The 25,651-nt window shown below is 41.9% G+C and overlaps 1 protein-coding gene across 10 annotated transcripts in view; it reads left to right on the top strand.

The window, feature by feature from the left end:
- Positions 1–25,651, top strand: part of POFUT3 (protein O-fucosyltransferase 3) — a 259,490-nt gene that overhangs the window by 141,441 nt on the left and 92,398 nt on the right. The gene's annotated exons all lie outside the window — the stretch shown is intronic.

The raw sequence follows: 25,651 nt of genomic DNA on the forward strand, positions 1-25,651 counted from the left end.
CTCCCAGAACTGGGAGACTCCCTCATTTCAAGTGGTCTGTGCCCTTGGCTGGTCCTTGGGATCAACCCCAGGGGGATGGGTCTCTTCCTTCTCAGCAATGTGAGCCCCAAGGGGGTTTTTCAACAGGGACGCAATCACCATGGTACCCCTGCCTCTCCCCTTACCCAAAGCTCTTTGCTGGATTATATGCTATAAACATTATAATCACATTAAGTATTTTACTTGTGAGACTACCTATTTTACCTATTATAATAACAATAAATCTGGCTGAACATTTATTATGCCCACAGGGTACCTAATGCCTTGGTAAACCTTCCCTCTCCTATTATACTTTCTGTTTTGTCCTTCCCTAATATGGGAAGCAAGGTGGTTGTTTTGCAGACTCTGGTATTAGTTAGAAATTTAATTTTCTTTAAGCATTTGGAAGATTACAGCTGATGACAGTGAATGATTTTTTTCCCTGAAAATTAATATCTGCCATGGAATTGAATAACAGATAAGCACTGAGATGTTCAGGATAAGAGCAGTAGAAACCTCATGGTCAGAGGGAGGGCCTACCTGAATTAACAATTGCTCTTTTTCTGCCCTCTGCTTCCCCAAGTAAAGAACTTGCCTCCCTATTTTGTAAAATATGAACTTGACCCCTAGGCAGTTGATTGGAACATGAGTGGACCCTGACCTGAGACCCAGAGAGAGGTTAGTCCCCCCAAGGACTTACTCGTAAGTGGCCTTCCTCATGTCAGAGCAGAGGTATGCTGGAAAAGCTGATGGGAAGAGACAGCATGACATAGACCTGAAAAATCAAGAGCATCAGGAGGGACGATGAGGGAGAAAAGAGACCAGATGTCACCAGGAGACATCTGGTCCCTTTCTAAATCCAGCAGCATTCAAATCTACCCGGAGGTTCTGTGATCCAGCACTGTGTTCAAATAACAAGTTCAAGTCCCTTTTCATGCTTAAGCTCGGTTGAATCCTTCAGTTCATTTCAGTTATTCGCTGCCAAAGCAGCTTTAATGAATTGCGTCAATATTCCCGGTAAAACTACCATGACCACGGGTGTTTGCTTCTGTGGGGGTGAGGGTGGGGTGAGGGGGCAGTGGGTCTTTGCCACCCGATTTCAGACTGTCCCATTTATCACATCTTGTGCTTCAAAGTGTGTTTTGCCTTGAAGAGATTCTTGAGAAGCACAGCCGTTGACCTTGGGCTCCCCTAAGGCACTGGGGCCCAGATACGTGAAACCTAAGAAAAACAACAGCTTTCTTTTCACAAAGTCAGTGTTGCCTTGTGTTTTTAGAGCCGGAGGCTTGATTGCGCCTTTGGGGCTGACAGTTCTTTTGTTTTGGAAAAACACTCTATAGGTTATGCAAAGTTAAAGCCCACATCCTGTGTTGGACTGGAGACTGTGAGGCGCTGAACTGGGCTTGTAGTTTGGTCAAAGGTTGCGTTCCTCACGGGTGAAATAGCATCCCTGAGAATACGTGTGAGAAGAGGCTGGCTGGTGATGACAGGGGAAGGAAAGACTCGCTTTCCTTTTGTTTTTGTTTTTCTCTATTCTGGGTGGTGGACCAGAGCCTCTGACCCCAACCTGCATAGGTTTGAATCTCAGCTCTGCCATCATTCAGGACCCAGTCAGGAGGCATAACCACAACCAAGAGAATTTCATAGAAATTTCACAGGAAGAATTATCAATTAGGCCAAAAGGTGTTAACTAGGTGACTAAAAGGGTTTCACGGAGAAGGCAATGGCACCCCACTCCAGTACTCTTGCCTGGAAAATCCCATGGACGGGGGAGCCTGGTGGGCTGCAGTCCGTGGGGTCGCTAAGAGTTGGACACAACTGAGCGACTTCACTTTCACTTTTCCCTTTCATGCACTGGAGAGGGAAATGGCAACCCACTCCGGTATTCTTGCCTGGAGAATCCTAGGGACAGCGGAGCCTGGTGGGCTGCCGTCTATGGGGTCGCACAGAGTCGGACACGACTGAAGCGACTTAGCATAGCATAGCAAAAGGGTTTCACAGGGGTAGCAACCTAAAGAAGTGGCTATCACCACTAGGTCTGAGGCCACGAAGAGAAGAGGCTAGAAGAGTTAAAATTTAAGTTGTTAAAGGAGGAGCCCCACGGAGATGGAAGTCAGACTTCTGAGGAGGGGCCCCTGCTCCGTGAGTCCTGGAGTCTCTGAGTTGAAAGGAGGGGCCTGTGGGACCCAGTTTTCCTAACAGCAGGTGCTGGTTGCCTATTGCTGGTCTTTTGGGAGGTAGGGGCAAAAAGGGAAGGTTGTCCTGTAAGCCTTGTGTGTGTGTGTGTGTAAAACCCTTATGCTTTTTAACTCCCTTATGCTTTCAGCCAGCTCTCAGCCAAAGGTGATTGTATGGTGTGTGAAAACCAGGTCTCAGCTGTGTTTTGGAATGCATGGTTGAACCCAAGTCTATGCTTGGGCAACACATGATGGAGATCAAAAGTCGCTTGACAAGGCTGGTTCTGAGATGGCTAGAGGTGAGCTGTGGAGGAGTACAGCTGAGAACCAGGTCTACATCCAAGAGTTTGGAATTAGCAGACACAATATATAATTTATATAAAAGAGATAAACCACAACATCCTACTGTATAGCACAGGGAATAATACTCAATATTTTGTAGTAAATTATAATGAAAAATATGAAAAAGAATATATATGTATATATTTGGGTAACTGAATCACTTTATAGTACACCAGAAATGAACATAAACATTGTAAATCAACTATATTTCAATTTAAAAAACCCAGAAAGTAACAAGTTTAGGAAGGAACTAGGAAAAAAGGCTATATCCAAAAGAATTATTCAACCAAATTTACTGATAGTGTCCTGGAAACAAAACTAAAATCAGCATAGAATAAAATTTTTTTAATGGAAAAATAAAAACCCCCTCAAAGCAATTTTACTATAGATATGGGAAAATGCTATCATGATATTGTACAAAAAAAGAGGCACATGAAATTCCTTGTGTAGTGTGATCTCAGAATTACCCAGAAGAAAATTTGATGGGCATATATTAAAATATTAAAATGATTAATTTTGGATTGCAAAATTATGTATATGTAAGACTATAGCCACAGATACAGTGGACATGAACTTGGGCAAACTTTGGGAGATGATGAGGGACAGGGAGGCCTGGTGTGCTTTCGTCCGTGGGGTCGAAAGAGTCAGATATGACTGGGCGACTGAACAAGACTATATTAAATCAAAAACGAAAGAAAAAAGAACCTTTGGGCATTCTGGTAGCAGGAAAAATATGAAAGCCATTAACAGAAAACTTCTGTGATAAGTTTGAGGAAGAGGAGGCTGTTTTCCTCCAATTAAATTCTGTGAGAATTTTTTTCAGGTGGAAATTTCATAACGAGGAAATAAATAACATCTCCAATACCTTATGTATAGATTTATACTTATATTAGAAAGTATAATGATTCATTAATAGAATACTTGGAATAATTTATGTTGGTTTTTTTTTTTTGGTAAAGGCCTTTCATAAAAACCAAGAGCATAATGTTAAGAGTGAAAGTCAGTGAAGGTTAAGTCTGGGAGAAACCACACTGCGATAAATAGGTAAATTTTCGAGTGGTTAACCTGGTCCAAGAATAGATCCTGGAGAAGTATTGACTTAACCAAGGTCACAGAAGATGCTAATGGCAGAGCCAGAATTAAATCTTGTGACTTGATTTTTCAGCCTGACCATGGTACCCATCCCCCTACCTAGCCCAGAAGAAGAAATGTGTAACTGACTTCAGCTTCTATGGTCAGCATCCATCACTGACTTCAGCCCCAATCACAAATGTCCTACTAATGTATACTCACCCACTTCCCGCCTTCATATCAAACTACTTTTTAATTTCAAACCGTCTTTCTTTGAATGAGTGTGCATTTGTGTGTATGTGTGTGTGTATTTGTTTGTGTACTTGTGTCTCTTAGACTAACTAGGCTTGAAGACATTCAAACAATATTCTGTATCCAGATTTTAGCCCCAGTAGGCCAAACTGCAAACACTTGTCTTTCAATGATTAATGGAGAGAAATTTATGTTATAACTGATGGGAAATTTACAAGATGCTTTTAATATAATTAAAAGTAATGTCTCTATTGGCTTTTAACTCTTCTCCAAGCCCAGTATTGGCTTCTTTCCAGAACTAACACATCTCATCCAGCAACTGGAGAACATGTTTTAAGAAAAAGAAAAAAACCCAAAAACTTCCATCTTAGAATTCATACTTGATTGACCAGAGTGTCGTTTGTGAAATTTAATATTAGGTTACTCTGTCATGAAAGATCACTGGGTTGCTTCTATTAATATTTCCTTAAAATCCAGAAATATTTTAAAGCAGGAAGAAGCAGAGAGTTTCGTCTAAACCTGTCTCTTTTTACAGTTGAGGAAACTGAATCTAGGGAGGGTACACCATGTCTAACCACTAATCCTGTGATTTTCTTTTACTTTTCCCCTCATTCTTTCATTTGAAAAATAATTTTTGAGTGTCTATTATGTATGAGATGATGCAGTGCCTCCTAGAGTTAAAAGCCAAAGCCTTGGTTCATAGTCTTAAGAAATAAGAAACCGGGGGAGTGTGTTTTAATGTTTTAATGAACATTAATCTGTTTTTTAATTTAAACATGTTTTTATTGAGATATCATTGACATATAACATGTTAGTTTCAGATGTACAACATAATGATTTCATATTTTTATACATTGGGAAATGATCACCACATAAGTTTAGTTAACATTATCACCATATGTAATGTTGACTAAAAAAATGAAACAACTTAAACATTAAGCGTTATATTTTTTGTTTGATGCACAAAGTTGAAGACTTCAGCCTGGGACACAGTGTCTCAAATAATTCTGAGACTGCTCTGAAAAGGAAGGGGGGAAGCCAGATAAATAGGATTTTCTGCAAAAAAAAAAACAAATATAAAAAACCAGGCAGTTGGAACCTCCGAAGATTACTGTTAATAGAAGAAAAGCAGATACCGCAAGTTAAGGAACTTAGCAAAGAAATGAACATCAGTCTATTATAGCATATGTGGCATTGTTAATGTTATATTCCTAGAGTTATAAAAAATGAGGGAATCGGGAAATTTGCCTGGGCAGTCAGGAAACTTTTCTAGAATGGATGATGTTTTATAAAAAGGTAAGCAGGACTTTTTATGACGTATCATAAAAAGGTAAGCAGGAATACACCTACTTTAGAAACAAGCAAAGAGTAAGGCAGAGGAAATGAGGCTTATAGGATAGGTTTGTGCTCACCTGGGGGATACCAAGGACTGGCTTAATCTGTAGGGAGTGATTGAGGGTCAGATCAAATAGGTCAGCTCTGACGTCATTGAGGAAGGCTTTATAGGGCCAGCTAAGTTCCATAAGCTTTATTCTGCAGGTAATGGAAATCTATGGCATAAAGTTAGGTAAGGAAATGACATTCTAAACTTTCACATGGGTCTGTACTTGAGAGGAATAACTGGGAGCACTGGAAGGAGGAAGGACATTGTTAAGTCAAAATGATGAGATAATGAACTCGGCCAATAGGGGTGTGCCTTGGAGAAGGAGGAAGTATTTATGAGCTTCGAATTGGCAGGACCTTATAATGATAGTGAGGGATGAAAAACAGGGCGCAAACAAGGAGGAAATTGAAACTTCTGGTTTTGAAGGTTCGAGTCATGGTGATGCCGTACAACTAGGCTGTGACATACATGGAAAGGGTGGTAGGGGGAAAGCTTGCATGTTGTGTTAGAGCTATTCAACTTACCCATGATGGAACATTTAAAGGGAAGATACACAGGAAGTATTTGAAAATCTGTGTCTTAAGCTCAGAAGAAGAGTCTGGGCTGGTGTGGTTGATTTGTACTCTTTAAAGAAGGTGAGAGTTAGGTAAAGAGAATAAAGAAAAGAAGTCTAAGAATAAGCCTCTGGGGGATTACTGGAAGAGAGGAACTAGTACAAGACGTGGTTCGAAAGAGTTATTTATGTGGTAGAAAGACAATGATGGTAACTGTGTTGTTACCATTCTTTCAGTTGCTATTAACAGTCAAAAAAACTCAGAATGACTGTTATGATAAAGTAGACTTATCTGTTCATTTAGTGACAATGACAACCCCAAACTCCAGAGGTAAGTAGAACAGGAAACAGGTGTTTTAGTCACAAATCCAGCTCCATTTCTTTCTGACTCTAAAGGTCCTCCCGTGGGTGTCAGTTTCATCCCTGGACTCCTAGGAAGATGACTAGGGCAATGTCTGATTTCCTATCTGTATACAACCGAGGTCCTTCTACCAGTGGCTCTATCTCAAAAGGGAGGAAACTTCTCCTGATTTCCATCAGTCTTGCAGTTACCTTTCATTGGATGGACAGACCTGTTCTTGAGCCAGTCTCTCTGGCCAGTGCAATTCCATATTCTGGTTGCATTAGGCTTGGACTTCTGAACTGATCACTTGCTTACAAAGTAGAGATTGGGCTCACCTCCGTTAGTGAGAGACTCACTGATTTCTCTTTTGTCTCACAAAGTGCAAGCCTGCTAAAACCAAAGAAGATGAAGTGGAATGGTTATTAGGCAAGCGGATGCCTTTTAAGAGGGGGCTTCCCTGGTGGCTCAGATGGTAAAGAAGAATTCGCCTGCAATGCAGGAGACCTGGATTTGCTTCCTGGGTTGGGAAGATCCCCTGGAGTAGGAAATGGCAACCTACTCCAGTATTCTTGCCTGGAGAATCCCATGGACAGAGTAGCCTGGTGCACTACAGTCCATAGAGTCGCAAAGAGTCGGGCACGACCAAAGTGAAGTGAATCAGCTATATGTGTACATTTATCCCCTCTCTCTTGGACCTCCTTCCCACCTTCCTCCATCCCACCCTTCTAGGTGATCACTTTCACTACCTGTTAAGAAAACCAAGGGAGGAGAGGATTTCAGAATGACGGAGTGGTCATTCATATCAACAATTGCAGATCAAGGACTTCCCTGACAGTCCATTAAGACTCCATGCTTCCAATGCAAGGGAGACAGGTTTGATCCCTGGTCAGGGAACTAAGGGGTTTCCCTGGTGGCTCAGCATCACGCCATGTTTTAGTTTTTAAAAATTTTTTTTGGTGTAATGAGAAATGGACACATTTAATTTGCAAGGTCAGGCTTAGCAATATTACATGGACTTTGTAATTGCAGTGTAATTACATTAAAAGGCAAAGGCAATCTTCTTTGAGTATGGCCAGCCACTCAGAAGATTGGTATTGGAAAGCAATAGGGCACATTTAGTCAATGTCAGGCTCTAATGTTTCTAGATTTCCAAAGTGTACAATCTGTTTTCAAACCCTAAGATCAAGAAGTATTTAACGTTATTAATTCAGTGATAATACTAATAATAAATACATCCTTATGTGGCTGCTAGGTGCCTTTCAGTTTTTAGAGGAAGTCTAGGAATGACACCCATTTCATTTTCATTTGTATGTATAGCACTTTTCACAATTCATTACAACTTCTCCCCATAATGATCCTGTGACTTGGGAATACGTGATACTATCTTTATTTCCAACTAGGAAACAGACCCCTAGAAGATCTGGTGAGTGATTAGCTGAGAGTTACCAGTTATCTTGTATGGGAACCTGCTGCCTAGGTTGCAGCAGTTCCACCGTGAGTGGAAAACAATCAAAATATCAGAATGTGATGCTAGGACCACGTTGAAGCTGGGAGAGGTGAGTTCTTGGTTGGACATTGACTCAGTGGACCGCGTGGACTGGGGTGAGGGTTGGCTTCCAGAATCAGCTGGATGAATGAGTGACCCAGGTTCAGGCTGAGGATGAAAATGTCCAGAAAGTGTGTTTCACAGAGAGCCAAACTTGGGAATGATTGATGGATTGATTTTTATTGGAGGATAACTGTTTCACCGTGTTGTGTTAGTTTTTGCTGTGTAATAAAGTTAGTCAGCTGTATGTATACATATATCCCCTCCCTCTGGAGCCTCCCTCCCAACCCCCCTCCCATGCCGCCCTTCTTGGTCATCATAGAACACTGAGCTGAGCTCCCTGTGCTATATAGCAGCTTCCCACTAGCTAGCTATGTTGCCCATGGTAGTATATATGTGTCAATCCCAATCCCCCAATTTGTCCCATCCTCCCCTACGCCCACTGTGTCCACATGTCTGTTATGTATATCTGTGTCTCTATTCCTGCCCTGAAAATAGTTGTATCTGTACCGTTTTTCTAGATGGGAGTTGTAATATGCTCTCTCCTTTCAGCACAAGGATGCCAAGGCCCAGAGAATTACTAGCTGGGTGAGGGGTAAAGTCTTCCTCAGTAGCAGCCCCCTATCCTAGCTCAGTGCTGTATCCACTATTCTGAGTTCCATCCAGCTTGGAGATCTCAAGAGAAAGAGCATAAACCTGACAGGAAGACAGGTGGTGTGGTTCAGAAGCTCATCTCCCATCAAAATCCAGAGGATAGGGAAAGAGTTATTTTCCTCATGCCAAGCGAACAATTGGTCTAGTCAAGTGACACTATAAAGGGTACTAAAGGAGAAGAGAGTCAAAGCCAGGAGGACATCTCAAAGTGTCACTTGCTGTGAACGCTCTTGATGCATTACAAAACTAGGCATTGGGATATGTCCTACGTTCTCTGCAAAGATACTAAAATCCTTGGAGATTTTCTGTAGTGTTGCTATAATTTGTCTAGATCTGGGGAGAGGCAGTCAAATTTTTTTAAATTGCAGATACTTTCCAGTAATGGATAACTCTCTTTGGGGGGTTGGGGGTGGAGCCGGAATGCAACTTCTAGCTGATTTATTTCCATTACAGCAAGAAACAAGGAGCCTTGTTTATTATTAGTCATAGTTATTACATGATTCATAATCTGTTTTCCCACAAGAACAGTATTGCAATGATGAATGACAACATATATATAGAACAAAAACAAATTTATTGCAGGATGCATTTCCAGTGACATGAATAATCTGCAGTACATTCAAGCTGTGCTGGGCAACTTTAGTTGTGCCCAAGAACTCACCTTTAAAGGAGAAAAAATGAGCAGACACATTTCTTTCTTTCAAAAAAGTTTATTTGGCTGCACCAGGTTCTTTAGTTGCACTATGTGGACTCTTAGTTGCAGCATATGGGATCCTGATAGCTCAGCTGGTAAAGAATCTGCCTACAATGCAGGAGACCCTGATTCATATTCCTGGTTCAGGAAGATCCGCTGGAGAAGGGATAGGCTACCCACTCCAGTATTCTTGGATTTCCCTTGTGGTTCAGCTGATAAAGAATCTGCCTGCAATGTGGGAGACCTGGGTTCAATCCCTGGGTTGGGAAGATCCCCTGGAGAAGGGAAAGGCAACCCACTCCAGTATTCTGACCTGGAGAATTCCACGGACTGTATAGTCTACGGGGTCGCAAAGAGTCGGACATGACTGAGGGACTTTTACTTCACTTCTCTGATCAGGGATCGAACCCGGGCCCCCTGCATTGGGATCACAGAGTCTTAGCCAGTGGACCACTAGGTAAGTCCTGAGCAGACACATTTCTAACTGATATTGGATAGCAAACTTCCCTCTCCAAAGACAGGTCCATACCTTATCCATTTTTTTATTTGCTTGGAACCTTATCCATATCAAACGGTAAAATAAATGTAGGGTAGAATATGTGGAAGTGAGAATGAGATTTTTATTATGACTTTCCCCCCATCACAATGATGAATATATACTGAGTGCTTCCTATATGTTGGAATCCTATGTGTTTTAACTCAGTAATCCTCATCACAACCTGTAAGCTAAATGGTTTTATCACCGTTACTGACGATATAAAGACAACTCTGCACAAAGAGACTGTGTAATTTGTAAGATTAAATAACGCAACTAAATAAATTGTTGATCTGGGATTTAATCGCAGGCATGCTGGCTTCCCTCATAGCTCCATTGGTAAAGAATCCGCCTGCAGTGCAGGAGACCCTGGTTCGACTCCTGGGTTGGGAAGATCCGCTGGAGAAGGGATAGGCTACCCACTCCAGTATTCTGGCCTGGAGAATTCCAAGGACTATATTGTCCATGAGGTTGCAAAGAGTCGGACAGACTGAGCAATTTTCACTTTCACTTTCATGCTGACTATAGGTGCTGCTGCCTTAATCAATACACATTCCAGTTTCCTGTGCGTGTGTGTGTGTGTGTGTGTGTGTGTGTATGGTATGAGTGAGGATATATTTTCCTTCAAATTGATAATAATTTATACCACTAAATTTAATTTATTAGCTTTCCTTTCTTAATTGAATTATATTGCAAATATTAATTTCTTACTTTCATATTTTATTCCATTGACCTCTGTCTCTTCATATGTAAATACCAAGTTTTAGCGCCATAAAATATTTTAATATTTGCTTGTACCAGTCCTTCTCATTTCTCTTATTTTTCAAAAAAATCTTTTGCTATTTCTCCACATTATTTGAGTTTTCGTTTTTTGTTTTCAATGCGTTTTCTTGACTCAGGAAAAACTCCTCTTCCTCCATGTTCCAAGAATGTGTATACAGATGTATTTCTGTTAAATGATTCAGGAAGTACAAAGGCCAAGATTGACTCTTAGGTGGATAAAAAATAACCTGAGGATGGGAACAGAGGTGTGGGGTGTTAGGTACTTGTGAGGAGCTGGGGTCTTATCACTCCAGTCTTGCCCTATTCAGTTGTGTATGTGTGAGTATACATACAGACACACACATATATACACAGATACATTTTTTCTGAGCTTCAATTGACATCTTCTCTGGATCCAGGAAAGGGGAAGAATTTTTGAAAACAATTATTTGAATTTGCAAAATAGTTACCCTGGACGGGGGGAAACTGATTGTTCTCTAGGCCAACAGGTCCTTGAAAAGATGGTAGCAAATATGAGGAGGCCAATAAAATGGCAGAAACATGATTCTGAGTGTTTCTATTATCTTTCTTATGGGATGAGTCTTGGTGATACTCACCAGTGTCTTCTTGCAGTTTAGGAACTCTGGGTGGGAAGGTTGGTTTGGGGGAAGGCAGGTAGGAGTTTCTTCTATTGCATGCTTACTATATGCTGCTGCTGCTGCTGCTGCTGCTAAGTAGCTTCAGTTGTGTCTGACTCTGTGCGACCCCATAGATGGCAGCCCACCAGGCTCCTCCGTCCATGGGATTTTCCAAGCAAGAGTACTGGAGTGGGTTGCCATTGCCTTCTCCTACTATATGCTAGCTATTTGATATTCTAAAAGCTCCACATACCTTATATCTTTGTGCCCATGCAATTCTGTCAAGTAGGTAGTGCCATCCCCTTTTCACAGATGAAGAAGCAGAGAACCAGATTAGCTGGGTGACATAACTCATCAGAGTATTACAACAGGTAATCCAGATCTGGGTTCAAATTTAGTCTTTGACATGGTTTATAGGACCGCCACAATCTGATCTTTGCTTAACTATCAGCCTCGTCTTGCACACCTAAATTCAACCACACAGGATTTTTTTTCCAGTTCCTTAAATATGTCTCGTTTGCTATAGCAGAGGCATTGCTTGCTATGTATTCCCCAAGGCAATCTCCTTATCTTCCCAAGCACACAGAAAGCTTCCTTTCTCAGCTTCCCCTAGGACGTGGGTGGGACCATATGAGCAACGGGATGGAGGTGGAAGTGATGCACAGCACACCCAGACCTGGCCCTAATGTATGTTACATCCTCGACTCTGTTTCCTGCTTCCCATGCGCACAGCTGGGTTATAGAACCTCCGGTTGAGCTCCTGCCTCACTACTTGGACAAGAGCCACCCAGGTCAGCTGCTCAAAGAACTGTGATAGTCAAGGGAAACTATTATCTGGTAAATAGCTGAGATTTTGGAGTACTTTGTTACGGCATCTAGTATTAATAACTGTGACTAAATCACTTGCCCTAGACTAGACATTAGGGGACTTCCCTGGTGATCCAGTGGTTAAGACTTCGCACTCCCAATGCAGGGGGCCCGGGTTCGGTCTCTGGTCAGGGAACTAGATCCCACATGCCGAAACTAAAGATTCCAAGTGCCACAGCTAAGACCCGGAGCAGCCAAAGAAATAAATAAATTCAGACTAGAGGTTGATAAATTTGTTTTTGGTATAAGGCTAGGCAGTAAGTATTTGAGATGTCCCAGGCCACACAGTCTCTTTTGTAATGGACTGTGGCATTGCAGTCCGTTGCCATGCTTGGACCGGATTCTGGCATGGCAGTTTGACAATGGCCTTACATCATAGGCAAGTGAATAGGCATGGGGGTTCCAATAAAACTTTATTTACAAAAACAAACTCTGGCCCCCCCCATTTGGCCTGTAGACAACAGTATAACAACCCCTCTAAAGGACTAGAACAGCAATGCTGTTGTCCTCTTTCAGGGTCTCTTTTTCCATCACTCCCAGACTCCTCCCACCCTTCAACTGGCTACACGGTAACAACTCCAGTTCTGGAAGGTGGATGTTTCTAGTCTCCCCTCTTGTCTGTTCCCCCCTCCAATTAGATCAGGACCCATTATTCTATGTTCCTACAATGGCCGCCTCTACGTCCTTTCCATAATTAATTTCCAATTTATAATGATTTGTTCAATGTCTTTTCCCCTTAATATGCTCAGAGCTTCAGAAGAAAAAGAAACTACTTCTGCTTCATTCATTGTTTATCTCTAGAACCCAGCCCAGCACCTGGCCCAGAGTGGATGCTGTAAATACTTGAGTCAATGGGTAACTCACTGCCTTCAGTGTTACCCACTGCCTTCAATATATACAACTTGTGGAAACTCATCCTTCCTCTTCCTTCCCTCTCCTCTTCCTCCTTGGCTTCAGTCCTTGGGCTCAATACAACTAAAAGGAAACCAAACCCACAATTACCATACTATAGCCACATTCTTGAATGGAGAAAATACCACAGAGATATTTACCCTCAGGCATATTTCTTTGGTGTAAATACTGACCCTGTCTTCACCTCAGGCAACGTTTTTTCTTCAAGACCATACAGCCCGGGATGTCTTCTCATAAAAACCAACCTCTGTCGCAGTTCTGAAAGCTCGTTGTATCTTGAGCCCCATAAATGGGAAGAGATATTTCTGAAATTCTGTCATCCTGTTGCTCCAACACCTATGAATTTGAAAAGGTTTCCAGCTTTCCTTGATATTGTGGATATTAGGTGAGTGCATGCTATGTGCTAAGTCGCTTCAGTCCTGTCCGACTCTTTGCGACCCCATGGACTGTAGCCTACCAGGCTTCTCTGTCCATGGGGATTCTCCAGGCAAGGATACTGGAGTGGGTTGCCATGCCCTCCTCCAGGGGATCTTCCCACCCCAGAGATCTAACCAGCGTCTCTCACATCTCCTGCATTGACAGGCAGGTTCTTTACCACTCGACCTGCCAAATGATCAAGTATAGTTTCACCATACACAGAAAAAGAAGATAGGAGGAAAGGTACTCTATTTTCAGGATAAAGAATAAATACAAGAGATCAGGGCAGCTTAGAACAGCATAAGATCAAAAAGATACGTAACAGAGCAGCCAACACAGTCAAGTAAGATGAACTTGTAGTTCTGTGGTCTTTGATTTGAGCTGATAAACCGTGAGGGTTAGAGCTCAGACACTGTCCTGGGCACATTCATAGTGCAGCTAAATTTACTGGGACTGCAAGCTGAGTGGTGAGCCAGGCTCTGGGTCCCCCATGGGTGCCCCATGACATCTGTGAATCTGAGAAGGGAAAGACAAGTTTGCCAATCTGGGAAGAGTCCAGAGGCATTTTACTCCAAAGGTGGCATCAGCTGTCTCTTACCTTGTCACGTGGTCAGGTGGAGAGTCAGCAGGAACTTGTGCAGGTGAGTCAGGGAAGGAGTGGGGATGGGCAGCGTCAGAGCCTTAGGAGGTCTTGTGGGACTGGTAGCCATTTTCATCTTTCAGTCTAGATGTAGACTTAGAAATAGCTTAAACATGATATCCTTTGGGGAATAAAACTAAATTACTACTATTTTTCATGGTCCTAGGACGGGAGTTTATGAAAGACAATCTGGCCCCAATTCATTTACAGAAATGAAATTCCCTCCCCTGCCAAATCTGGTTTCTTAATAGCCACTGGAATCTACCTCTAAGAAGGAGGATAATCAAAGCCTTCTAACGACATGGTCATCAGTCTGTCCCTAGAACTCAGCTCACTGTAATGTGCCATAAATATTTGCAGAATTTATGAATGAATGTTGCTATTGACTGGCTGACCGATGGAATGAATGAATGAAAGAGGGTTATTGAAGAGAGCCCGGTTAAGTGGTTCCAAGTCTCTCCTTTTCTTTTTCTGACACTGTTTCCCACTTCCACAATGATCATTTGTCAGTGGCTTTATGATGATAATAACAGGATCACTTGCAGTTAGGCAGCCCCATCCATGCCTTATTTTAAGTAGTATTCAGGCTTTCGCCTCTGTTTTCTGGGTGCTTTGCATGTGCTCATGTTGACCCAGGTGTCAATCAACAAATGATTGCTACAATTCACCCTTCTGGGAGTGGGATACCTGTGTGGCCGACCTTTTACTCAGCACTTAACGGACAGAGGAAACGTCGTCATGTTGAACACAGATAACTGGACACAGAGACTTTGGTCAGTTGCATTAAAATCACAAGGCTTTGAATTATACCTTCTAATGGAATTCAGTGTGATCATTCGGATAACTAAACTTATCAGGCATTCAACATCTATGCCGAGCTAAATGTAATGAAGGAAGAAAGAGACTTTTTCCCCCTCCACTCTGTCATTTTGTTTTGCAACTCTACGCGTCACTGCATGCTATACTTCTCCAGAATAATATTTATTTCTACAGCTAAAATGCTATATCAGACACATTTCAAGCTAATTATTTGCATTATAAGATTACATTCTATTCTTTAATAGCTTTGCAACATACTTTTTCATGAGAGCCTCAGTGATTTCCAAACATTAATAACATGATTCAGGCTGAGTTGCCCAGGCCCATTTGCTGTGTGGGATTGGAGCTCTGCTTTGGGCCAATCTTATGCCCTGCTGCATGGAGGTTGGTTCTCTAGTTAAATAGCCACGTTATTTTCTTTCTTTTTTAAAAACCAAATTTATTATTCTTCTATTATGGTAAATTTAGATAACAGCAAACAATAAATATAAGAACTAAAAAGTTGCACTCCTTTCTTCCCACTACCATGCATTCATTCAAACTGCCAATATTACAGAGTAACTGCTATGTATCAGGTACTGTTCTAAGCACTGATATTTTGGTGAATTTCTAAATACCTATTTCGGATGAAATTAAGAGGATCTGTGTGTGAAATGTCTTAATGAAAGTGTAACTAGGTGATGTTTGTTTTCAGTCCTCTGTCCTTTCACTCTTGGACTCAGTCCTTCCAAGACTCCCTTCTTTCTCTGCTTTTCTGAAATTCCCTTCTCAGCATATTAGGAGTCTGGAGTCGTGTCCTGATGCTGACATAAAACTTGCTTTCATGAATGATTCTTTTATTTTTATTTATTATTGGTCATGCCATGTGGCATATAGGATCTTAGTTCCCTGACCAGGGACTGTACTCATTTCCTCCTATATTGGAAACGTTGAGTCTTAAGCTCTGGACCACCAAGGAAGTCCCTCATGAATAATTCTGATGAGTTCATGACAAACTACAGGTGACATCTGGTAGATTCGAGCAGCCTAGGGTTCCTGGATTTCTTGGGCACAATACAGGCAGTTTTTCCATTGAAAGACAAAAGAATTTTCCATGGACTTCTCCAGGCAAGAATACTGGAGTGGGTTGCCATTTCCTTCTCCAGGAGATCTTCCCAACCCAGGGATTGAACCCAGGTCTCCTGCATTGCAGGCAGATTCTTTACCATCTGAGCCACCAGGGAAGTCCATTATAACAACTTCCATTGCAAGACAAAAGAGTATGCGTTTACCCCTGCTAATACTGCATGAGCTGAACAAAACAGAGGCTTACTTGGAATTTCTATCAGTCTTTCATGTATCAAAGGAGGAAATATTATGGCTCAACTATAGTTTGATAGACAAAATCTTGGCAAACAGTATAACCAAACGGTAAAAATAAGAGCTCATCTCCTTGATGGAATACCTGGCATAGAACGGAAGGTGGATGTGGGGGGTACCCTGATCCCTGGTAAGCAGGTTCCTACTGCCCTTTATAGGTAGTGCTGGTCTTGCGTAAACATTTCATATTTTCCATCACAGTAGAGAGTGGGGAGCAGGCTGAATGTGACAAGGGAGATTGTTTGTGACCTGCTTTCCTGGATGCTGTGCCTGGTTGTGATAACGTGGAAACTGGCCCGATATGCTTAAAAGATGCCAGTCATCCTGCTAAGAGCTGACCCCAGAGCCTTCTTTGGGAGTTGGACTCTTGAGCTGCTCCGAGATCAAACAGAAGAGCCCTTCCTCCAGAACTGGAATATCAAGATTTTTCTCTAAAGAGAGTTTTCTTCTGGGCTTCTCTGGGTCGCTATTAATGTGCAGCCCAACTGAGTGGGTTAAAAATGTCTTTTGATCACATACCAACATGTGGTCATCGGAACACTGGTGGCATTCAACCGCAAAGGGAGATTGGGGAGGGAGGGAGGGATCTCAAAGTGACCTTGGTGACAAAAGGGACTTCCTCAGCGAGGCATGTATCTCGTGCAAGGGTCTCACACAAAGAGGGAACTGTGACGGGCTGACATTTCATCCGTGAGTCGCTCCTCAAGTATTTGGAGAGGCTGAAGGGATCCCACTCTCCTGGAAACCCCCAAAAGCTTTCAGAAAATGCCCGCTTTCATTTAGCTTTTGTTAAAACAACTAAAATACCCTTCTCATAATTGTTGGGACATCTTGACAACACAGCCCTTTCTTTCCCAGCTTGCAACTCAAACAAATATTGTTTCATTTATTTCTTGCGGGCTTTCCAGCCTCATACCAACCTCAACTTTTCATGTTGCAAGGCATTTCCCAGGACTCCCTGAGGGTGGCAGTGTTGTTCATGAGTCAGTGACGAGTCCGAAAAATTGGGCACCTGCTAGGGGAATGATTTAAGAAGCATGGCTTTGCGCTACCAAACTGAGCAAGCACATGATGAGGAATGAGGATTTGTTTGAGCCCACGATATAACTAATGCCTCCAGAGCCATCCACTCCAATGTGTATATGAAGTGCAAAAATAGAGGATGAAATCTAAAATGCTCATGTCAACAGAAATGTATGGATGAAGGTGGCAATGTAAATCCTATTTCAAATAGGCTCAATTCCAGATAATTACTTAATACGAACTTACTGCCCACGATGCCTTAGGATCTATGAGTTATCCACCAACAGCTGGCTGGGCAAATTCAGATGATGTCACTTCACCAGGAATTTTCCAGGAGGAGACAAGCTGCTATTGCTCTCATCCAACTTAACTCTCCAAGAATTTGCAATCCGTGTGGTTTATTAGTAAACAGCCTATTGTGCTTTGAGCTAAGTCATTTGAGGGTCATATACTAAGAATGCTCTAACAAGATATTTCACACTTATGCTTATGTGAATAAAGCTTCTCAGAATGACCCAGTGTGGAATTGAGCAGCTAGAATTCAGTGGAACTCACTGGTAATTCTAAATGAGAAAAAAAATCATTACCTACCCCTTAGTATTTCTGGGGAAGGGGGCATCCATTTCTGGGCACAGTCAACATCAATCACTCCCTGTAATCAGGATGCCTGTGATGGTGTTTAGATATACCTGGTGATGACATCATAGTGTCCCGTGAGAACTTGGTAAATGATTGATGTCAGACTCTGAGAGGAAATTTTAAGGGAATACATTGCTAGTAGCAGAAAGGGCAAAGCTGCAATTGAGGCTCAACGAACAGATCAGGGATGTGAGGAAAACCTCTCAGTCTGGAAAGCTGGGAGTATCCAGGTCTTCCCAGAAGACCTCAGGCTGCGAGTTTCCCAGACTCAAGTTGAGTCACTTCTACCTTTTGCTGGGTTGTGGTCACTGGGTTTTTCCTCAGTTTTCTAGAACTCTGAGAGAGAGGAGGCACAGATAATCCTACCTGTATTTAAACGACTAAATGTGGCAGCCTAACTTTCCTCATTGCATTGCTTGAAAAAGCAGTGGGTTGTCTGAAATTGTGCTCCACATCAAAGCCAGCCTCTTACACAGGTCACCCAAGACCTCTCCTTCTTGGATATGATTAGTAATAATTTAGGAAAAGTTTTCTAGGAAGAAGTGCCATGTATAGAAAAATCCAAGAAGTAAATGTATTTATCTGGCTGGTGGTGGTTTACTTACTAAGTCGTGTCCGACTCTTTGTGACCCCATGGACTGTAGCCCACCAGGCTCCTCTGTCCATGGGATTCTCCAGGCAAGCATATTAGAGTGGTTTGCTATTTCCTCCTCCATTTATCTGGCTACTCAACGTCAGATACTGGCCTAGGTACTTCACTTGTATTGTATCTCATTTAATCCTCATGCCATCCCATGAGGTAGGAACTAACATTTTCATGTTAGGCAAGGAGGTTAAGGCTCGAAGGAGCTCAGCTTGCCCAAGCCCATGACTAATAAGGGGGCAGAGCTGAGATCTTACCAGGAGGAGAGAGCAGATACATTTATGAAACCATTGAATGGGATTGTGATTCTGTTGTGCACTTGTCTGAGAACTATTGATCTAGAAGAACAAAACCTTTTTTTTTTTTACACTTTCCTTTTTAACTTTTTTACTTCATATTGGAGTATTTTTTGTGTGTCTTTTGCCAAGGCGCTTTCCCATTATCTCCAAAGCTAAGAACCAGATCATTCTTCTGGCTACTAAAAGCCTACCTATTTGGGAAAAGTGCAGGAGAGAGACATCATTGTGTCTATCACTCACAAGCTTGGTATAGATATATATGTGTGTATAAGTGTGTGCATGTGTGTAAGTATGTACATGTGTACATTCAAAATCATGATCAACCTTTGCCCAAAAGACTACTATGCTTAAAATTTAACCAATTCCTTCTTCACTTTATTCCACTGCCCTAAATTTTACCAATTAGAGATATAGTTGGGTTTAACAAGCATCTCTTCAGATTCAGATATGAAAGTAAATGGATGTCAGTGTTAGAGGAACAATCAGAGATCTCTTGTACTTTTTCTGTGATGATGCCTTTTTAGGATTTCAGCACCTTTCCTCTAATGACATTCTTCATCCACACAAGGAAATTGTTCCCAGATGTCAAGGTCGGCACTGCCCATCATCCCTTACAATTCTATGCAGGGAAGTGTAGAAATTACCATCAAGATGAGGCCAATCCTACTATCCATTGACTCCAGCAAGTTATTGTTGGAAGCAATATAACAAACAGCCCTTTGTCATTGCTCTTTGGCTTGAATAAACAGGCATGTTCTGTGGGGTCAATTTCTCAAGAACTCCAGGATACAGTATTACAAACTGTCCCCCAGACCCATAACTGCAATCTCCCTGAGTGAAGCTAGGGCCTGTCTCTTAGATATCATTTGGTATATTTTGATAGAGCGACCCACTTTCCTCCTAAGCACTGAGATGCCAGTTGTAACTATCACTGCTGGGTACCACCCAGACTGCCAGCAAGGCTCAAGTCACCTCCCAGGACACCCTGCCAGCTGCCTCCAGAGAGACGGTCTTCTGCATCCCTACAGAACTGGCACTGATATTCAGTTCAAGCATAAAAATAATAGAGTTTCTGGCAAATTCTAAGGATCAAGTCTTAAAACTCAACATTCAAAAAACTAAGATCATGGCATCTGGTCCCATCACTTCGTGGCAAATAGGTGGGGAAACAATGGAAACAGTGACAGACTTTTTCTTCTTGGGCTTCAAAACCACTGCAGATGGTGACTGCAGCCTTGAAATTCAAAGAGGCTTACTCCTTGAAAGAAAAGCTGTGACAAACCTAGACAGCATATTAAAAAGCAGAGACATTATTTTACTGACAAAGGTCTGTCTAGTCAAAGCTATGGTTTTTCCAGTAGTCGTGTATGGATGTGAGAGTTGGACTGTGAAGAAAGCTGGGTGCCAAAGAATTGATGCTTTTAAACTGTGGTGTTGGAGAAGACTCTTGAGAGTCCCTTGGACTGCAAGGAAATCCAACCAGTCCATCCTAAAGGAAGTCAGTCCTGAATATTCATTGGAAGGACTGATGCTGAAGCTGAAGCTCCAGTACTTTGGTCACCTAATGTGAAGAACTGACTCACTGGAAAAGACCCTGATGCTGGGAAACATTGAAGGTGGGAGGAGAAGGCGACGACAGAGGATGAGATGGTTGGATGGCATCACTGACTCAATGGACATGAGTTTGAGAAAGCTCTGGGAGTTGGTGATGGACAAGGAAGCCTGGCGTGCTGCAGTCCATGGGGTTGCAAAGAGTCAGACATGACTGAGTGACTGAACTGAACTGAGGTCTTGCTTGGACTGACTGACTTATTTAAACTGAGGTCATGCCTGTGTGTGAACCTTGCTGATAAAGCAGCCTCTGGATGGAAGCACAGACTGTTTCTGATGAATTGCACATGGAGGACATGCCAAACTCTGGTGCTGTTTTTCTTGATATGTTTCTTCCACTCTTTGTTCTCTTTGCCTAGAAACTGGACCTTTTTCTCACCAAGATTCGTGCTTTTCACTGAATCGCAGAATTCTACCACAAGTCCTGCCTCTGTCTTTGTCAGCCTGAAGCAGGAAACCCCTCTCCTGCAATAAGTTCTGCCCAGTAGATTATGATCCCTTTCAGTGTATCATGAAAAATTACCTCTTTCTCAGGCATTTCAGATTGGACATCTACTAGCAGTTGTTTTCTTGTAGGAAGATTTGTGACTGACACCTGTGTTCCTGTCAAGAATATATATTCCTTCTCTGGGCTCTCAACAAAGTCCTCTGTAAACAAACAGATAAATAAATATATAAATGTTGCTGCCTTCCCTCGCTTCTTCCACATTTTCTGGACCTGTACCTCTTGATGCAGTTGGTGCTTTAGGTACCTATAAGCTCATGAGTTAAGGAGAATGATGGGTAGAAAGCAACCTTCCAGAAATATAGAAACAAATTGTAATGTCCTTCAGCTTGTGCCATCCTCTTACATCTTCTGGTGATTAAGATTATACTTCAATTAAAGAACGGTTAAAAGAAGAATCTGATCCTCCATTATCTCCTGGGCAGAAAGATCCTTATATATTTGGAAATCCTATTAAACCATTCCTTGAATAAATATTGAAGCTTGCACAGCACTCATCCTGGGAGAACCCCAAGTGAGTCTGGGAAGCCCGTAAATGTGACATGGTGTACAGGAAGGGCAACTTCTTGAGATCAGATAAGATGTTAGTAGTTTTGTTATGAGACTCATTCTCTGTAATAATCAAAGATGGTTCAATATTGTTGGTAATTTATTCCCCACTGTTACACTCTAATTAGGCTTGGTCACTAATTTCAAAAAGCAAAGAAGAAACATATCTGTTTCACATGGCCATGATCTTTCTGAAGCTAAAGGTCTTGTTCACTTCTGACTTGACCTGCTTTACCTAGACTCAGGCAATACCCACACCAGTCACACTGAAAGGGACCATAATCTGCTGGGCAGAACTTACTGCAGTGAACTTGGGACCTGAGTCTACGAAGACTTGAACCTCTCAGTCAAGGTTAATTGCACTCTGCTGGAATGGGAGTTCATAGCCAACAGATTGTTTTCTGTTCAATTGTGGGGACATTGCATTGAGAAGATCTTGCATCCCTTGGCAGAAGTACTGAGACCATGATAGGTTAAAGCTGTTGGAATACAATCAGATCAGTCTGTTCCAGACCAGCTTGGCTTCCTTCTCCTTGTGTTTAGACTTCCCCAGACATGTGCCAAGCAGCTACAGTTGGAGGGTTGATGCTGTATGCTGGAAATAGATGGTTCCAAAGGTGATTCTCGTCAGGAAAATTTCTATCCTGAGAACCTTGGCCCCTTTAAGTACACATGGCATTTCCCACCAAGTGATGGGGAAATTACATCAAAATTCATCATGGCGTTTGATACAGTGATCCCTTTTTTCCAAGCTTGGCTTCCTTCTCTCTATCTGCTCATTGTCATCCTCTTTACTCATTGCCTCCCCCAGCTCCTCCTCCCATTTTGACCCTGAATCTTAGATGTTACCTGTTTTTTGGTTACCAGAGTTTGTTTCTGTTTGTTGTCAGTGTTGGGCTTTTCTGTTTGTTTTGGTTTTGCCATAATGTTGTGAATCAGAAATTGATTCCTTTTGTCTTCAATCATTGCTTGTCAGTTCCACATTCTGAAACCATGGCTATGAAGCTCCCTTCTCACGGGAGTGTAAGGAGGTTGGGGTGAGCAGTGCTTTTATTTTTATTCCCTTACAGTGCACAGGTTGTGTCCCTGAGCTTGACCAGGGAATCATAAGGAAAATCTCTGCCACCTGGTGGCCCCCAAATTCCTCAGACTTGGCCCGCTGTCTCCATCATGTCTGTTTTCTGACTCCGTTTCTACCCGGTGTCATTGGCTTCCTGATTCTCATTGTTTTGACTTTGTGCCTTGGCTCCCCCATTGCCTTCCTTTAAAAAAAAAAATCGCAACCTTGGACTTCGCAAACTAAAAAAAAAGAAAGAAACCAGTTATAGCTCTGAGAGTGATCATCCGTGAGGTTATTCTTCCTTGGCTCAGGGTCTCCCTCAGCTCTAGTCTTTCCCCGTCCCCGTGGTCCCACTCACATAGGTCCACTTTGAGAATAAATTAGTGCTGATCCTTTTTCTCTAAGTTCAGCTTTCAAGTAACTGAAGGCAGCAGTCTCCCCATAGCTGCTCTTCTCCTGCTAACCAACCCAGTTCCTTCATCATTCCTCAGATGACCTCACCATTTAGTCTCTTCAACACCCGGAACCTTCTCTACTGAATACATGCTAGCTTGTCCAGGCCTTTCATAGTGTGTGGGTCTCAGAACAAAACAAATCAGGGTAGCATCAAGGGTACCATCATGTCCTTTGCTTTATACACTAATATATTTATTTAACAGAGCCCATGTTCATAATTGAAATTCTAGCCCCCTTCTCACAACACTAACATCAGTGTTCAGCAGTTGGTTAGTGAAAATCCTTAAACCTTTCTATACTGATGTTCAGACACAACCCATCCTTTTCCAGTCCTTTTAAAATCTTCCTGCTGAAAAAGAGACAAAACAGCTTGATACTAAGTACTGTAAGAAGATAAACTGAGGCAAATTAAAATTTTGTTAGAAGTTTATTTGAGCAGAAATCAATTCAAATCCAGCAACATCCAATGTAGCAGATAGAATAAAGCTCCGAGGAGCTGTACAAAATGAAAACTTTTATAAACAGAGAGGAGCAGGAGCAAAGAAATTGTACTATATGAAAAACCAGGTTGATTTTTACAATGTTACTTTCCTTTAAGGGATGGCAGGGGGTTTGATCAGGCAGTTTACTTAACTAGTGCTGATCAGATGATTCCTGATTGACTGGTTTGAGATTTCATTTCTGGGAGAGCTGAAACTATAAACTTTGGTTTGGTGATGTGGGGCTTAGCACAAGTGACTCCATTTTGGGCCTGTAGTCTTGCTTTTAACAGTACAACACAATGCTTTTCAGACTATGTTCCCATTGAACCTAGAGTTCTCACGATTACACTTCTAAAATTAATCCCTGTGATTTCTTTCCAATTCAGTGAATAAATTGATAGAATTTCCTCAAGGTTTAACTCATATATTTTTTTTCTAACACAATTACAGCTGTATTTAATAGTGCTTAACTGACCGAGTAAAATAGTTAAATTAGTTTTTTGTTGGTGGTGGTGGTTTCAAAAAGCAACATGACTTCCAGATACATTCCCTCTAAAACAACTTTAAGAAACTGCTGTTCAATGTACTGAGTACCTCTCCCCTTAACATACAGCTCATGTGTCTGATCAAAGTGGTACCATCTGCTATTGATTAAATTGCTGAAAAGACCTCCCCGATGCAGATGAAATGCATTAACTTGTTCTCTTTGGCGAGGTCGTTCAGTGAGTGGGAGTTTAGTCTTTGTCTCTATTTCTCTAGACATTTCTATTTCTTCTATAAGACTATAGTGAGAGACTTTGTCGAAGGCTTTCCTGCAATTCAGATTCATCTGAAACGTTTATTTTATCATCTAATGGAGAGAGAGAGAGAGGAATCACTTGGGTACGGTTTGTTCTTCAAGGGTCCCATGGTATCTCCTAGTGTTCTCCACATCCCCTTGTGTGTGCTCACAATTCAACCTATTAATATTCCATTGCAGAACCTTGTGTGGATCTGATGTCAAGCTCACTAGTCCATAAATGACAAGCTCCATCTGCATCTTTTTTAGATAAGTGGGAACACATTTATCTAGTCTCCATAACTCCATGAAGTACTGTTCATTCTTGAAGAATACTATATCACGATATGTGTTTTTACAGCCAGGGAACCGAACCACTTCTGCGATGTCAGGGACTGCTTTATTGGACCTCACCCATTTGTCAATATTTATTCTACCCTTTTCAGGATAAAAATCATGCTTGCTGACAAAGCATTCTAATGCAAAATCCAAAGAGTACTTTTCTCTCTCACTGTCATCTGTTAATACTACATCCGTAGCCCAGGTGGCTGATAAGTACATTTCTTGTTATTCTATTTATTTTCAATATAACAAAAGATACGCGTGTTTGCTCTCTTAACATGGTTGACTCTTCTCAGCTATTTGAGAATTTTAGATACTTTAATATCATTCTTAGACATTCAAGCCAGTTCCTTCCCTTTTTTGTATGCTGCCACCCCCTTCTCCTTATGCCTCCTGAAAGGCAAATGGCACCCCACTCCAGTACTCTTGCCTGGAAAATCCCATGGACGGAGGAGCCTGGTAGGCTACAGTCCATGAGGTTGCTAAGAGTCAGACGCGACTGAGCGACTTCACTTTCACTTTTCCCTTTCATGCACTGGAGAAGGAAATGGCAACCCATTCCAGTATTCTTGCTTGGAGAATCCCAGGGATGGGGGAGCCTGGTGGGCTGCCGTCTGTGGGGTCGCACAGAGTCGGACACGACTGAAGTGACTTAGCAGCAACAGCAGCAGCAGAGACTTAACTATTCAAAGACATTAATCTCTTTAGCTATGCCTTCTTTTTGTTTCTTATTGAAATCGTTTGTATGATCATGGATCATTTTATTGTCGGGATACAATTTTTTAAAAATTTGTCCACTCTCACGAATTATCTTCACGTTCATCATGTTGGGCATGACGTGAGGCGGAGGGAAGTACTTAGGGCTCTCTTCTGCATCCAGCTTGTTTTCTCAGTTGCATTTGAAATGAGGCTGATTAAGAAACACATGACTTTCCAGACAAAAAATGAAAAATATTAGAAATGGGGCTTTAAAATCCTCCCACAAGTTGATTAAAAATAACTAAGGACATTGAGATAAAATTTTCAGGAAAACCTTTTGAAGACCTCAGATTTCAAAAGGCACCTGGTCCCATCCATGATGTTACTCCCTACCTGCCCCAACTGCGCTTTGCTGCCAGCAGTACTAACCTGCTCCCTCCTGACAACCTTGTACCTAGGATCTTTTTTTCCTAATCCAATTTCAGTTCCTTATTGAAACTAAAGCCAGTCCCTGATCCCAGTCAGTCACTGGAACCATGACGCTCCTCATGTAATTACTGAAATATCTTTTCTGAGTTGCCC

Source organism: Giraffa tippelskirchi, chromosome 8 (genome assembly GCF_054371585.1).
Source record: "Giraffa tippelskirchi isolate mGirTip1 chromosome 8, T2T-mGirTip1v1.2.pri, whole genome shotgun sequence".
Taxonomy (NCBI): domain Eukaryota; kingdom Metazoa; phylum Chordata; class Mammalia; order Artiodactyla; family Giraffidae; genus Giraffa; species Giraffa tippelskirchi.